This window comes from Salvia hispanica, chromosome 4, assembly GCF_029641045.1.
Source record: "Salvia hispanica isolate PSC_SH4W2 chromosome 4, Shi_PSC_v1, whole genome shotgun sequence".
In the NCBI taxonomy this organism is placed as follows: domain Eukaryota; kingdom Viridiplantae; phylum Streptophyta; class Magnoliopsida; order Lamiales; family Lamiaceae; genus Salvia; species Salvia hispanica.
The window spans coordinates 28083919-28101446 of record NC_142695.1 but is presented as its reverse complement, the minus strand read 5'-3'; the positions used below and the strand labels follow the sequence as shown (position 1 = coordinate 28101446).

The 17528-nt window shown below is 48.5% G+C and overlaps 1 pseudogene; it reads right to left on the bottom strand.

Moving 5' to 3' along the window:
- Positions 1 to 12849: 12849 nt before the first annotated feature.
- On the bottom strand, positions 12850 to 14174 carry LOC148928392 (uncharacterized; annotated as a pseudogene).
- Positions 14175 to 17528: the final 3354 nt, after the last annotated feature.

Sequence of the window (17528 nt, the reverse complement as noted above, 5' to 3'; positions counted from 1 at the left end):
CGGAGAAATAAAAACATGTATGTTTGCTTTATACCTCATAAATAGGGATTCCAAGATAGAGGAAGGGGAACGAGCCACGGATGAAGCCTCCGGTTGCTTGAATCCCTTCTGCCCAATATGAGAAACCTGCAGCGATGTAGAAACTACTCTTTTAAAGATTGATCTGTTGTCCCGAGGCTGCCATGTACTCATCGAGACAGTGTCTCGGCCGACGGAGAGAGGTATCAGTGTCCTGGGTGAAGATGAGTATGTCATCCGCATAGGCAAGGTGGCTAACCTCCGGGCTCGGCCGGGTAGATTTGTAGGTCATGTCCGGGTTGCCCAAAATAAGCTTGTCAAGGGATCTTGAGAGGTACTCAGCGGCAATGAAAAAGAGGGTTGGAGAGATGGGATCGCCCTGTCTAAGCCCCCTCGAGGATTTGAAGAAGTCATCACATCCATTAACCAGCACCGAGAACCAACAAGATCCAACACAACGACTAATCATACCTATCCACCCACTTGGGAAGCCCATTCGTTCAAGAATCCGAAGGAGGAAAGGCCATTGCACCATGTCGTATGCCTTTGCCATATCCAACTTGATAGCAAGATTTGGAGAGGGGCTGCATCGGGGTAGTTCGTGGAACATTTCTTGTGCCAGGAGAACATTGTCGCTTAGTAGCCTGCCCTTGACGAATCCACTCTGATGAGGCGCTATGATCCGCGGTAGGAGAGGAGTAAGCCGCGCCGTGAGGATCTTGGTAATGATCTTATTCGTGACGTTGCATAGGCTGATCGGCCTGTAGTCTATCCACAATTCTGGGCTCGGCTTCTTGGGAATGAGCACGATTGTTGTTGCCGTGATACTCCCTGGCAGGAACGCACCATTGAAGAACTGTAGGACTGCCTCAACCACATTCTGGCCCACGATATCCCAACATTTGTGGAAGAAAGCGGCCGTGAACCCATCCGGTCCAGCAGTGCTGTCTCCCGAGATGCCAAAAACTGCTTTCTTGACCTCCCTCAAATCTGGCGGGGAGGTGAGGGCATTGCAATCAATGTCTTCTGGGAGCCTCTTAATAAGATCAAGGTCTGGTTATTGTAGAGAGCAATCTGATGGGGCGAGGAGGTCTTGGAAGAAAGCCACCGCCGAGGATCGTATTTCCTCAGCCTCACATATAGTTCTATCTCCGCATTGGATGGCATGTATCCGGGATTTAATCCTCTTTTGTTTAACCCAACTATGATAGAATTTGGTGTTTCTATCACCCTCCACGAGCCATCGCACCGCTGCTTTCTGCCTCCAGTAATCTTCCTCCATCTTAAGTAAGAGGATGTATTCCGCAATAAGCCTATTCGTCTGAGCTCTGTTATGGCCAGTTGGGTCCTCTTCGAATTCTGCTTGCGCCTCAGCAATAGCTTCCTCAGCCTTTTGGAGGTTGGAGAAGAGATTACCAAAGTGTTTCTGTTCCATATCTTGAGTGTGGCCTTGAGGCGTTTAAGTTTAATTTCCAAGTTCAGGAGGCCCGTTGCACCTGTTTCTTGGCTCCAGGATTCACGAACAAGGTGTTGAAACCCCTGGTGTCTAGTCCACATGTTTTGGAATCGGAAAGGGCTCCCTCCGCGTCGAGGCTCGTCGGTCAGGCTACATCTCATCAAGAGGGGACCGTGGTCCGAGCAGATTCTGGGCAGGTGGGTAACCCGGGTAGTGGCAAAGGTTGTGGTCCAGGCTTCATTCACCAACATTCGGTCCAATCTTTCGAAAAGGTTATTTTTTTCCCATGTGTATCGTGGCCCATCGAAGCCGGGGTCGATCAACCTACAGTCCTCGATAGTTTCCGCAAGGTCAATCATTTCCCTTTATCGATTAGTCTCACTCCCTTCCCTTTCTGAAGTATGCAAGATGGTGTTGAAGTCTCCTCCGACCAGCCATGGAAAACCCTCTATGGAAATGGCAAGTTCTCTCAACATGCTCCAGAGCGGATATCTCCCTTCTCGTGTGCATTTGCCGTAGACAACATAAAGGAAGACAGGATGCCTCAACCAGCTCGCGGTAAGTTTCCCGTGAAGAACTTGTTCTGTGTCAACCTCTGTTTCAAAGGTGGCATCTTGATGAGCAAAAATCCAAATTTTTCCGTTGGCGTTGCTTCCATAGTATGTCAATCCCAAGGCTCGTGAGTAGAAATCCGGGTCCGGAACCGTGAGAGGTTCAATGATGGCCAAAAAAGCAACTTTATAAGATACAATTAGTCTTTTAATAACGTTACGAGTGCGTTTATTTGCCACCCCTCGAACGTTCCAAATCAAAATATTTAATGACATTTAGAGGGTGGGGGGGTTTGTACCTGGGCATTTCCCCTTCTTCCTCTTAGCTTGTTCATGTCATCATCTTTAATCGTTGATGATCCCTCCTTTGATTGATCTTCTGCCATATTCATGTTTCCATCCCCGTCATCCTCCTCTTCGTATGCCTCAAGACACCATTTTCCATAAGTTTGTAGTACCTGTTGTTGCTGAAGATGTTCGCGCGTTCTGGATTCGTTCCTACTGGATGGGAGCGACCTTGTCTGTTTAGCCCATAGTTTTGGTTGGTCGGAGACCGAGAGTGGGACCTTAGCATGTAGCCACCTCCTCGCACTGATTGAGCAAGTCGTTCCCGGCCAGGGGATCGGCTGTGTCTCCGGACTACTGGAGTTTCATCCCTTCTCTCTCGGTCTCGCCTACTACCTTGGACTTGGAAGCCATCATCAAGGTCTTTGTAGTTTGGCTGATCTCCATAAATGTCCGGGTAACAGGACGCGGCAGGCCGGTCTTGGGCACCAATATCCCCTGTACTTAGAATGAGGGTGCCCCCGCTTGGGTTCGGTTGTTGTTCCTTCCTTCCCCATTCAAATCTTCCTTTAGTTTGCTTTTGTGGGACCTCATATTCCTTGCTCTTGGGGACTTATATCTCCTTGCTCTTCTGGGCGTTGGTGGGGGGTGTGTTCCACGACTATTGTTTTTTCCGGTTCGAAGCATAACAATTGATACTTTTGTGGCCTACGTGTTTACACTCCGAGCAGTATGCAGGGAATTTATCCCAAACCACTTTAATTTCTATCTCGTTGCCTCCCATTTCAATCACCACTTCCTCCGTTGGGGCCTTTGTGATGTCTATTTCGATGCAGAGGCGGGCAAAAGAGAGTCTCGTCTTGTCGGCCGTGGATTTATCAATCTAGATTGGATTCCCTAGGAGCTGCCCGATGGCAAAAAGTGCAGAAATATCGTAGAGGTGGAGTGGTAGGGCGATCAAGTTACACCAAATTGCTGCGATTGGTGATTCGTGGAATAGATTAAAGTCCCATGTCCACTTAAAGACCCGCATTGGGATATGCCCCACAACCCACATCGGAGTGCCTTTTGGTCCGTTAAGCAGCTTCGCATAATCTGTGAGATCATCCATTTGGATCAGGACATGCTTGGCATTGATGAACTTCCATGTGTATCCATAGGAGAACTTGATATCTTCGAGGGCCCGTTGGATTTGGCGCGAGGAAGGGATCCCGTGAGAGAACTTCCCTACAATGGCGTGCACCATGTTTTTGGCGAGTGAATGGGTCTCCTCGGCCGAGAAGTGAATAGCTGGTCTGTTGTTATTGAGGGAGACCGAGCCCATCTTTCTAACCTCACTGGGGTCAAAAGGTCTCGGTCCAGTGACTGCTCTCGTGCTCCGTAGGATTTCAGCTGCTGACTTACATTGGGCCTGGTTGGCTGTGTTGTAATGGGCCGAGGAGGCGCCATCCGTTTCACTTGTCTCCTTCACCGGTTGCTTTTGAGGAGTTTCGGCTTCAGGAGGAGAGTTTCTTAGCGGGTATGGTCCTACATTTCCAGCTGCGAGAGGCAGGGGAGGGGGTTGTGCCGAGGGGCCTCCGGGTTCAAAGTTATGGCATAGGTTCTTTGTTATGCCTCGGGCAAGAGGTGGGAAGTCCTCCGGCGGGAATAGGAAGCTGAAGGTTGATGGGGAGAGACGATCAGGGTTTTGCCAAGGTGTTCCCTCGAGACAGAGGGGGCTTTGGTTCTCCGGTGAGGGCAGGGGGATCAGCTCCCCCAATGGTTGGGCTGTGTGAGAGTCCATGTAATCGGCATACATTGGATTTGCAATCCGAAGCAAAGAGTTTGCTTTTGGGTGTTTGTCATGGGAAGATGTCGGATGAGTAAGGTTAGTCGTAGGCGCCTCTCCGTTGAATACTACCATTTGGTTTGACTGGGCAGGGGCCTCTATTCTCGAAGGGTCAATGCCGGTCGGTGGGGGAGGGATCAAGATCAGTCTCCTTTCGGATTCCTCACGTGACAAGTCCACTTGCATGTCTGTTGTCTCATTGCCACCTGGGAGAGAGGGTTCTTTTTTGTCTCCAGCCGTGCTAGCATTGACCAAAGTAGCCGTTGCATCTATTTTCGGAATAGAGTTGGTTTGACTTTCCAGAGTGACCTTTGTGTCTTTGCTATCTAACCGAGGCCGCAGGAGATCTCTGCAAATCCGTAGGGGTAGGGCCATCTAACTCGGTCTCCACAGTTTTTTGGCAATCGGCCGGTAACTTTGACGGCGGCTCCGGTGGAGTTTCTGCCGGCTCCATTGGGGTTTGGTCTTCATTTTTGTCCCCCGCCGTTGTAGCATTAGACGTCAAATATTCGGGAGCGGGAACCACTGATGGGGCCTGGCGAGCCGTAAGGTGAGGCAGCGCCTTCCTCATGACCTTGCTCCAGCAAAAGAGGAAGGATATTGACCAAATCAGCCACCTCCGATAAATCCGACATGAGGTTTCGTCTATTTCGAAACTCGCGACCCCTTTCCTCAGCAGGATCATCATAGGCCGACTTCTTGAAGGCTTGCTTGAGCTCCGGCGACGGGGAGAACGAGAACCGCTTTCTTCTGCCATCCTTCAAGATCGACCGGGGAGTGGATTTTCTATTTCTGGTACGATTGGCGACTCCTCTTCTTTGATCTTTTGCATCCGATGAGCCAGCTGCATCTGGTTCACCAACAGCTCTAAAGATGACCAAATGGGAGGGACCATTCCCGTCATCGGGATCTTCCATGCGAGTCCGGTGTGGGGATCAACACGAGGGGGGCGATGGTGGGGGGGAGGGGAGGATGTGGAGGGATTGGTGTCAAGTTGGAACAGGTCGGAGATTCACTTGCGACCGGAAAAAGGGGGTCGGTGGGAGAATGAGGGCGGCTACGGAGGAGATTCTAGAGAGAGACTATTTTTTTTAACAGGTGGGTTAAGATCCGAACGTTTGAACTATGAAGTTCTTATTTTGCATCTCTCTTTGATTTGAAATTGCTTCGTTCTGCCTAGGAAAGTTAGATCTAGTTGTGGCTTTTAATTTCTAAGTGTTTGCGCATGTTCTTGATGAGTATTCTAGATCTGGAGTTGTTGATTGAAGTTTGAAGTTATGTTTCAGTTTAAGTTTTCGTGCATGAGTTTCCTATTTGTGTTGTCATCACCACCTTGCATGTTAACCAGTAGGAGTAATTTGCAGTTTAGCCGTTAATCTTTAAGTTGAAGCTTTTTAATCGATGGATCTTGCGTTTAAATTTGTTGATCTGAGTTCATCCATGGAGTTTGAGTTCATGTGTTGTTCTATGTACCACACCGGCACTCCGTTGGGGCCATTGAGCATCCGGTCGTAGTCTCGTGCATCCCGGAATTGAATGAGGATGTGTTTGGCATTCACAAACTTCCACTTGAAACCATCAATGAATTGGATGTGGGATAGGGATTTTTGGATTTGTTGTGGTGTTAGGATGGTATGGGAGAACTTCCCGATGATGGCATGCCCAATCTTGTCCGCCAACAACTTTGTTTCGTCGTTTGAGAAAGTGAGCGATGGAACTCCCTCACACCTCCGGGCTGTTCCTAGCTCCTTATCATGACCGGTATCAAGGGTCACCGGGTCAGTATCCGCTGCTCCTCCAATCTCTACCTCGGCACTTTGGTTCTCGAACTTCTCCCCAAGCTTCGGATTGACACGGTGGTTCCAATCATTACCGAGCAGATCGGCATTAGAAACCATCGGCTCTAGTGGTCTCCCGGAGGTTGCAGCCACGCTGCCTTCCCAAATACCGGGCTGTCGGGTTGGGGCTGACCATTATCATGTTGGGCCAAAGTTTGCTTCGGCGAGTTTTCCGGCGCCGGCGGCTCCCCGACGGCCTCAGCCTCGCCGTCCACGTTAGCTACCTTGGGCAAGGTGGTTGTACCTTCATCAGATTTGAATTCAAAGTTGCTTTTACTTTGAGATAAGTCACATGTCTCACTATCTAGTGCACAACTAGACATTTCCGGATATGGTGCAGCAAGATTGGTTGACTCGAAAAGCATATGTTGGCACCATCCCCGATCTGGATTTTGGCCTCATCCATTGTAGCTAGGCTTGCAGCTACCTCCTCTTGTGCTGACCGATACATGTCTAGTGCAACGGCACTATTCTCCTCCGGTCGGTCATCCTCCGGCCGAGCTCCGGCCGTGCTTGTCTGGCCTGTTCCGGCAGCAACTTCCGGCTGGCTCCAAGCCGAGCCTTCCTTTCGGCCCATAGAGAAGCGCAGCTCCCTCGCGAGCAATGGGAGAGCTCCCGGCACCATTTCGGAAGCGCCATTGTTGGCCTCGAACGGACCGGGTCGCGCCTCCCTAGTCCACCGGCCTCCCTTTCTATCACCGGTCGGCGAGCTCACCTTGACCACTCCGGCAAGGGCATTAGTTCCACCGTTACTTCCGGCAGCAAGCTCTTCGAGCTCAAACAAAATCTTCTTCCTCACCCACCCGGTCTCCATCAATTAGATAAGAGCATTTCGTTTTGTATTACCTTCAATTTTTCCCGGGTGAGGAGTGGCTGGCCTTTTCATTTTCCGCCTCGCTTTGGGTGGCCGGAACTTCTATCTTGGCGAGGAGGACAAGTTCGCGTCCTTGTCCTCTTTTGCCGGTGAGTCCCTTCCGGACTGAACCATGACCGGAGAGAAACCGGTCACATATCCACCTCACTCAAGGTGAGGGAGGTGGATGCAATCTTAGAGAGATGTAAGGGGAAAAATTCTAGAGAGAGAGTCTTCTTAGCATTTCATATGAAACATACGTGGCATTGATTTCAGTACTCATCATCCAAAAATATAGTTCCCTCTCATCCCCCATCAGTTTGTTTGACATCGTAACTGCACGCACAGCATAAGGAGATTTGATTGCATCACTTACTTTATGTTTTGACTTGTCGCGGGTGGAGATAGTTTTTTATCCCCGTTGGAAATTACAGCAAACAATATTACAATTATTAAACTTAAGAATGCATAGTATAATTTGGCAAGATGCATTATATACTTGTTCCTCCTTTTCTTTGGAAGGATCATTCATATTCGATGCAACACTAGCCTTTTGTGTGTCCTTTGAAGCTGCAGGTTTCACTCCTTGTGGAAGCTTCGAAGGTTCTTGACAGACATTCTACAATAGCCACAAACACAAATGCATTATAATATCAAATATATAATATAGTAATCTGCAAAAATTCAAACTGTGTTATGCAATGTATATCATACCTCTGCATGAGCTGATGTACTATCATTTTTATCCTTTGAAGGCTCATTCATTGCAGTAGCTGCAGCTGGGCTTGATGAGCACGTAGCCTGTGAAGGCTCCTTTCTTGCTAGGTTTTTTTTTTTTTTTTTTTTTTTTTTATAATTAAACACCTTTGCGGTGGAGGGTTCGTGGGTCCCTCGTCCCTTTATATCAAAACCCAACAAGTACAAAGCTTGCCCACGCCCAAAAGTGACGTGCCAAAGGAAGGATAAACAAACGCGGCCCAACAATTCATGGCCACGACCAAAAGTGTCGTGCCGGGAAGAAACAAGACAAACGGACCTATCAACGCAGAAGCACCATAAGTGTAAACGGGGGACAAGCTAAAGTAGCTCGACACCTACCTACTCTAAGGCGGCCGCGAGGGAACACCAGCCGATTGCCAATCACCATGGTTTGAAGTTTAGCCATGATCCTCATCGTGCACACGAATATTAGGTACTCCCATTTCTTCCAACCGAACGATAGCTTTTAGTAACCTTGGGGCTGTTTGGGCATTGAAGCGAGTGAATTCCTCGAGCTCCAATCCCATTTTGGCTAGAAGATCCGCGGCTCTATTCCCTTCCCGGTGGATGAAGGAAATGCGATAATCTCCATGTCTTCTATGCAAGGCCAGGAGGGCCATGGCTCGGCAAACGTGGGCTGGGCCCCAGCTTAGACCCTTGGCTAAGCTGATTGCTTGGGCAGCGTCCGATTCAACCCAAATTGGTTGGGCCAGCTCTCTGGCCAAGGCCATTCCATGATGGATGGCCATAGCTCGGCCTCCAAAGCCGAATGTGCCTCAAGAAGAGTAGAGAAGGCGGCGACCATTCTTCCCAAGTGGTCTCGAATAATGCCTCCACCCCCTGCTCTTCCTATTGATTCTGCAAAGGCACCATCCGTGTTAAGTTTGATCCACGGGTGGTCGGGGGGTTCCATTTCACCGCCAAAGCACGCGGGATGGGTTGCCTTCCTTCATCACGGTTTGGGCTGCACACTCCCAGCTTGACATTCTTCCAATGCTTCGGCTTGATACTCCCATTGGCGATGCTGTTTCGTACAAACATTTGGACTTGCCAAATCACATTGAACGGCTTGAACTGTGTCTCTTGATGACGGCTCCTATTTTGTTCAGCCCAAAGAAACCACAAAATGAGGTAAGGCAAGGAACGACTAAGGTGTTTCTTACTTGTTTGGTTGGCGCTTTGGGGCCAAACTTCAAGCCTATCCGGGATACTGTCATTGATGCGGAGTGGTGGGGAGGACCCTTCAAACCAGCCATCGAACTCTCTCCATACTCTAGAGGCCCCGCTGCCTTGGATGAAGAGGTGCTGGAGGGACTCCGTGCCGGGTCTAAGGGGGCAGCAAAGGCACTTAGACGCCAACTCGATCTTGGGCCATTGGAGCTTGGTGTCGACTGGAATTCGATTCGAAAGGAGTCTCCAGGCAAAAATGGAGATGGAAGAGGTGAGACCGGCCTTCCAAATATCATCAAGGCTTGGGACGATCGGCCTCTGTGTACGGATAGTATCCCAAGTAGAGGACACAGAGAAATCGCCAAGGCGAGATAAAGACCATCTCGGGATGTCTGGCCCCCCGGGGATGATTGGGATATTCCGAATCTTCATAATGATGTGCTGAGGAAGTCCAGCCTGGTCTGGAAGCTGCTGGAATTTGGGCTCGTCCCAAGTACACCCGTCCCTAATAAACTCCGAAACAAGGGTCCTAGGTCTGCCCCTCTCATCAAGGCATAGTTCTCTCAAGGTGGTATCGCCAATCCATATGTCATCCCAAAAGTAGATTTTCCCTTCCCCAACCAGCCACCGGATATACGGTTGAGCAACGGGTCGAGCTCTTAAGATCCTCCTCCAAGTTGGGCTCGCTCAACTCGTGGCACCATGCGTGAGCGGCGATGAATTGAAGCAATACTTAGCCAACAAATATCTTGCCCAAAGAGAGTTCTGCTCCCGGAAACGCCACCACAATTTGATAGTAAAGGCTCGTAGTACCTCTTTGAAATTCCGTATTCCAAGTCCTCCTTCGGCGGTTGGGCGACAAATCTGGTCCCAACTGATCCAATGGGTCCTTTTCTTCTCGTGTGATGATCCCCAAAAGAACCGAGCCATGAGCTGATCCAGTTGTTTAAGTACGCTAAGTGTTGGCTCGATGGCTTGAAAGATGTGGATCGGGATCGCTTCGAGGGTGCTTTTGATGAGCGTGAGCCTTCCCCCAAAGGACAGGTGTCGGTGGACCCATCCCGAGATCCTGTTGGCGATCTTTTCCCGAAGAAACATGAACATCTCTGTGCGTTTGGCACCACGATAGATAGGCACTCCCAAGTAAGTACAAGGACACGAACCCGGAGAGAAGCCTCCTTCCCGCTGAATAGGGGTGGACCATCCCACGTGCGCCTCCGCGATGTAGAAATTGCTTTTGCCGAGGTTAATCTGCTGCCCGGAAACCGACTCATACTTGGTGAGGCAAGCTCGAAGTTGACGCAAGACAGGTGTCGCTGCTTGCGTGAAAATAATGATGTCATCGGCATAGGCAAGGTGGCTGATCTCCATGCACCGACGAGCCGCCTTGAATGTCATTTCTCTCTTGCCCAGAATGAGCCTATCAATGGCTTTTGACAGATATTCCGCTGCAATCACAAACAAAGCCGGGGAGATGGGGTCACCTTGTCTGAGCCCCCGCGTGGATTTGAAGAAGCCTGAGGGGGCACCATTAATGAGGATAGAAAACCAGCACGATCCCACACATCTATCAATAAGGGACAGCCAAGCTTCCGGGAATCCCATGCACCTAAGGACTTGAATAAGGAACGGCCATTGAACACGATCATAGGCCTTAGCCATATCAATTTTAATCGCAACATTTGGGGCTGGTGAACATCTGTGGAGTTCATGAAACATCTCTTGGGCAAGGAGGACATTGTCGTGGAGGAGTCGCCCTTTCACAAAGCCACTTTGGTTAGGGGAGATAACCAACGGGAGGAGGGGGGTGATTCTCGCTGTAAGGATTTTGGTAATGATTTTGTTGATGACGTTGCAAAGACTAATGGGGCGATAATCAGCCCAAGTCTCTGGGAGGGTTTTCTTTGGGATGAGGACAATGCTTGTCGCCGTGATGCTACGGGGTAAGAAGGCCCCGTTGAAGAACTGTTGAACTGCCGCAATAACATCCGATCCAACAATGCTCCAACAAGATTGGTAGAAGGTAGCCGAGAAACCATCCGGACCAGGTGTGCTATCCCCGGAAATATCAAACACCGCTCTCTTCACTTCATCCGCATCCGGAGGTTCGGAGAGGGCCTCGAGTTGGGCTGAATGGGGAAGTGGCTGTATAAGAGTCGGGTCCATCTCGGCAAGGGCTGGGGCATCAGGAGCAAGGAGGTTTTTAAAGAAATCAACCGCAGAGCTTTTAATCTCCAAATCATCAGTAAGCTCTATACCGTTCACTTGGATTTTATGGATGCGAAGCCTAACCCTTTTTTGCTTCAGCCAGCTTTGGTAGAATCTAGTGTTTTTGTCTCCCTCCGCAAGCCATTTCATGGCTGCTTTCTGTCGCCAGAAATCCTCCTCCATCTTTAGACATAGGATGTAGGTAGCAATGGCATTGTTGATCTTCGTTTGGCTGCTTTCCCCGGTGCCAGCTCTGAAACCGGCTTGCTCCTATTTGTGGGCGAGGGATCAGCTTCAAAATTAGCTTGAGCTGTAGCAATCTCCCCCTCCATGATCCTAATGTTGGCGTGGATGTTGCCAAACACCTCTCTATTCCACCTCTTGAGGGTCTTCTTCACTTTGGCAAGTTTGATTTGGAGCCAAGAAGACCGTGTGCACCCGAGGGCTGATCCCACACCTCCCGGACCAGATCCATGAAACCTTCATGCCGTGTCCACATATTTTGAAATCGGAAGGCACTTCCCGTTAACGTGGTGTTCAACAATTTGCAACGGACAAGAACCGGGCCATGATCCGAGGACACCCGAGGCAGGTTTGTCACCCTAGAGGCCTCAAAGATCCTAGCCCACATCTCGCTGACCAAGACCCTATCCAACCTCTCGAAAAGCCCATTCTTAGCCCAGGTCCAGCAATCTGCAATCCTCAATAGTTTCCGCAAAGTCGACCATTTCGGCTTGTCGGTTGGTATCGCTACCAGCCCTATCTCCCGGGGTTAAAATGGTATTGAAATCCCACCCGATCATCCACGGAGATCCATCAAAGCTGTTTGAGAGTTCCCTCATTTTATCCCAAAGCAAGTATCTTCCCACCCTCGCACACTTAGCATAGACGGCCGAGATGGCAATGTGATTAGTTAGCCGCGGAGATGTAAAGCGGTCATGTAGGATCTGCTCCGAGTCATCTTCGACAACAAAATCAGCCCCTTCTTTCACAAAGATCCAGATCTTTCCATTGGTATTGGAGCCTTTGAAGACTAGCCCCAAAGCCTTGGAGTATTGATCCGGGATAGGAAGAGTGAGCGGCTCCATTATTGCAAGAAAATCAACATTGAAATTTTTAATTAATCGTTTAAGGAAGTTTTGGGTAGGCGCGTTAGCGATTCCCCAAACGTTCCAAAACAAGAAATTGATAGACATAATTAACAAGGTAAGATCGTACCCGGCGAGGGGGAGGACCCGCCTTGAAATTCAGTGATTTGTAAATCAGTGCCCCCTTCGATGTTTGGAGGGAATGTTGCATTAGCCCCGGGGCCATGTTGCACTTCCATCTCCGAGGCCTCACTCTCTCCGTTGCCATCAACGTCGAATTCGTCGTTTTCCATAAGAGAGTAGTATTGATTGGAGCTCATATAGCTTCTAAAAGCCGATCCACCACGTCCCCCTTCCGTTGAGTGACGTCCAGCCCCCCTTGAACCTCTTCGGCCATTAGAGGAAGATCCCCGCCCTGCCTGGTTGCCGCCCCTTGAGCTACTAGTAGAACCCCTCTCTTGTGAAATGTGGGCTAAGTCCAAGCCCCCAAAGGATCCCAGTTCCTCACCCTTGTCTCGGTCTCTTCTTCCTCCCTTTGAGCCGGGGTCCCCACCATAGGCATTGCTTGATTCACCCATGATATCCGGCCCCATCCACGCTGGTTCCTTAGTTTCCTTCCCCTTCGACCCAACGTGAGCATCCTTTATCTTTTGCTGTCCAAGATCATTCTCTTTTGGTATTCGGTGTGGCTGATCTTGTTTCGCTTTCCCATTTTGCTCCCCATGGTGTTTCTGTTTTGGGATGTTGTAGTTCCTCTTTTCCGGCCTTTCCATCTTGCCCGCCGCATAGCACACCTCACTCGAGTGTCCCACATGCTTGCACTCTCGGCAATATGAGGGGATCTTTCCCCACTTAACTTGCTGCACCGTTTCGCGCCCACAAATGTCAAGTATGATCTCCTCCGGAGGTGGCTTCGTAATGTCGATCTCAACACAAATACGCGCAAAAGATAGTCTTGTTTTATCGGCTGTAGCACGATCAACTTGTATCGGTGTTCCAAGGAGTTTCCCAATGGCGAATAAGGCTGATTGATCAAATAGATGGATGGGGAGGCCAATTAGGTTGCACCAAATAGCCGCAATTGGAGACTCACAATAAGCATCGAAATCCGGCGTCCATTTGAAGACCCTCATAGGATGGGGATCAATATACCAAACTGGTGTCCCTTTCGGCCCGCCGAGCAGCCGAGCATAGTCCGCAATATCCTCAAATTGAACAAGAATGTGTTTAGTATTAATATATTTCCATGAAAAGCCTCGGCAAAACTTGATATTATCGAGGGCCTTTTGTATTTGGTGAGATGCCGGGATAGAATGAGAAAACTTACCCACGATGGCATGCCCAACGTTATCCGCAAGCTTTTGGATCTCTGCTCCGGAGAAGTAGATTGCCGGTAGTCCATTTGATATTGTAGCAAACCCAATGTTGTTGATCTTTTCCGGCACAAACACTTGCGGGCCATTGGGGTCAGGCCCTTCACGAAGGAGATCCGCCATTGACTTTGGCTCGTTGGCATGTTCCAAAGGGTTCCCAGGGCCTACGGACGGGGGTGAGCTTGTCGAGCTCTTTTGAGGCATGCCATCCCCATTGCACACCGAAGGATTCAGCATGTTATTAGTTCTAATGCCGTTCACAAGGCTGGGGTTTGTCGAGGCTTCAAGAACCCGGTTGCTTGCCGTGGCAGCGGGTACACTCTCACCCCCGGTGGCTGGATTGGCTCGTGGAGCTTGACCAGCCGGGCCACCTCCCACCCACACCGAGCTTCTCTCCCAGTGCGGCATCCCGGCTTCAAAGGTGTCCCGGATTTTCAAAGTCCTACCTTTTTCAAGAGGGGGAAATTCCTCGATGGGGAAGGAGGCTGCCCCGGAGCTAGGCCCGGACGGGGCTGGGCCCGATGTTTGATTTATGTGGCTCTCGCCTTTCTGAGTTGCATCTTCCGGTCGGCCATTATCTAGACAAGGCTGGTCTTCCATGGTGACAATCTTCCTATCCGGCAGCAAGGTCGTTTCCATAAGGGTGAGCTTCGAAGATTCCGAGGCCGTGAGGAGTTTTTGGGGGAGGTCGACCACCATCTGGGCGTCCTCCGGTCGGCCTCCGGCGAGAAGAGGCTGAGCCGCCATCGAGTCAAGCAAGTCCGCCGAGATTGGGTTAGCAAGGTGCAAGATAGTGTTCATTTTTGGCTGCAAATGGTGGGTAACGGCTAGTGAATCAAGGTGGGAAGGCACCAAGCCACTTTCCAAAAGTAGTTTTGTCTATATGGCTCCATTTGAATTGGTAGACTCATTTTTCTTTGACCAAGGAAGGTACATGGAGCTGTCACAATCTTGGCCGGCGGCCTTCACATCTCCGGCAGCGGCGCCGGATTCCGGCGAGGTTTCCTCGCCGTTGAGGTTGGGAGGGGAGAAGCAAACCATCACCATTTCGTGCTCCTTCTTGTTGGGGTTCTCATCAGCCTCCATTCTTAAAAGGTTTTGAGCTCACCACCGAGCCATGTGAGCGGGTGACCGGGATGATGGCTCCCTTACAGCGTGGTTCATCCATGCTCGACCTATTCTCCTCTCCAAAATCATTTTTCTTCCGAAGCTGCTTGTCTTCCGGGAAAGGAGAGAGAATCAGCCTTTTCCGGCCATTGCCTTTGGTTGTTGGCGCCGGAGTACATTTCCGGAGCTTGGCCTTGGTGGATTTCAGCATCGCATTTGTGGCCAATCTCTCCGGAGACGAGCCTTGAGTAGACCGGAATACCATCATCCGGTCTGAGATGGGTATCGCTTCCTCGGTGACAAGAGGGGTTCGAGCCGGGGATGTCGGCATGTTCAGCAGCAACCGAGCCTTCCCGAGGCCTAGGCAGAAGGCCGAGGGCAGCGAGGTAAAGGGGACCCGGAAGCAAGGCAGGGGTGAAGGCCGAGCAAAGAGGGTGGTTGCGTGGGGAGGAGGGAGAAGAGGAGGAGAGGAGGAGAGGTGTGGCGGTCACCGGAAAATCATGATGCTAGGTGAGATTGAAAAAAGTTCGGGGAGGTGGTTGGAGTGGCGGCCGGAGGGTGAGGCTCGGTGGGGAACTCACCGGGTTACCATTGTGGCTAGAGAGAGAAAGTTGTCCTTTCTTGCTTGGTTGTGACAGCCACTGCGTTGCAAACCCTAACCCTAGTTGTCCTCCTCGATAATCCGAGAGCAACAACCGCTTAAAGCGGGCTGTTGGCCGATGGCACGACGTCGACGGTGGAGCTTCATCATTTGGAGTGGTGTGGCGGTCGCCGTGCTGTTAAACGAAGTTGACGGTGGGAGTTGCCGACGCCATGTGCGTCGACGCATTGAGCGGCGATTCACGCCGCAGAGGGAGACGGAAACAACAGCATCGTACACGAGCTGCCGGCGGGAGCAGGACGACGCGACGCCATCTCGGCGATGTCTTTGTCGTATTTTCGTCGTTCGTCGTTCGTGCATATCTCGAATGATGAGATATTGGTGAAAATATTATTTTTATAAATTTTTTAATTCTAAAAACTAAAAGAAATCATTAAAATATTATTGTTTAATGTTTAATTAGATAAACATGGAATTGTTTCCTATATTTTAGGAATGTTTGAATTATTGACCATATCTTTGGATTTAAATATAATATTTAATCCTAGATGGATATGGACAAGAATAATTTAATAGTTTTCTAAATATTATATATCTAGAATCCTAATAAGGATAGATATAAGACTACATTAAATAATATAATTTATTTCTCTTCCTAATCTTGAACAATGAATTAATTTGAATTTAATTTTTCATGTGTATCCAAGATTTAAATAATTTATTTTATTTTAGATATATCTTATAGAAGACTTCATAAGAATTATATTCTAGCTAATTAATTTATTTCCTTATGTAAGTTAATAAAAGTTTTAATTATCCAACAAATCAAATGCCAACCGAATTTAATTAAGTCTTTTCTGCCTTAAGGCTTAGGATAATTAATGAAAAACCATAATCAAAATATCTACGCGATAATTACAAACAAAGTTTGTATATGGTCTCCATCGATTATTCTGCAAATTTTATGAAGTCAGTTTCTAATATTATCGTCACCCATGTTGTGGGGACAATAATCCTAAGAAATAGCAAGTTCATATGGGCGGAATTCTCTAATATAAAGAGAATGAACTAGAAAGTAGTTTCTAATAATATCGCCACCCATGATGTGAGGACAATAATACAAAGAAATTACAAGTTTTCAGAAGTTCAAATAGAACTTATGAGATAGCTTGATACAACACATGAGCATTGTTATGAGAGTGTGTTGTAGAAATAAAATTCTGTAATGCTAAATCTTATGGTCGTGCTTAGGCAACACTTGCCGAATGGATTATTCGTAGGTGTTGTGACCAGTAAAAATGTTAAAATTTTAATGCTAAATCTTTATAGTTGTAAGACTTTGTAAACTGTTATGGTTAATCTCTTCAATTTTCTTACATAAGTTTATGACAAATGGTTTAAATCTTTTGTTTTACAGTGCAACGAAAATCGTCAAAATGTCTTTCAATCCTCTTTCTGCAATTCTAAAAGAAAACAAACTCGAGGGGCATAGTTATATAGAATGGTATTAAAATTTGGATATTGTTATCACCTGCCGAAGAGTACAAGTTTGTGCTCACTACTCAACAGCCATCAGTACCCGCGACGAATGCCGCAGCAGGGGTACGAGAGGCGCATAGGATGTGGCATAAGATAAATGAGATGGCTAAGTGTTATATGTTGGTGTCCATGTCTACAATGCTTAAGCATCAACATGCTGCCATAGCGACTGCCACCGAGATTATGCAAAATCTCAAAAATCTTTTTGGTACACAGAATCAAGCGGCTAAGTCACAAGTCTTTCTAAGTATCATTACAAAGACAATGAAGGAGGGCATATCTGTGCGGGACCATGTCCTATAGATAATGAGTCACCTCAACCAGATTGAGTTTTTGGGAGGGTCAATTGATCCTGAGTCCCAAATTACTATCCTCCTTCAAAGTCTTCCCCCTAGCTTTTAACAGTTAAAGCTCAACTTTGAGATGAAAAAGGAACTACACCTTGGCTGAGTTGTTGACTGCAGTCGGTAGAGGACCTCATGGTCCAAGCAAAAGTGGCAATGTTAAGTTTGAAGCCCTCTTCCTCTGGCCAAAAGCATTTTGAAGGAAAGAAGAAGACTTCAAACCCGATTGTTGCTAAGAATGCTAAGGGAAAGAAGAAGAAGAAGAAGAAGAAGAAGAAGAAGAAGAAGAAGCCAAGTGGAAAGTGCTTCAAGTGTGGAGAGAAGGGGCATTGGAAGCCATACTATCCTAAAAAGGGAAAGGCTACAAGTATGCACCATGCTCTAGTGGTTGAATCATGTTTGACTTCAACGTCTACTCATACTTGGGTTATTGACACTAGAGCTACTGATCATACTTGTTTTGATCCTGACTTAATGCAGGAGACAAGACGGTTACTTGATCATGGGATG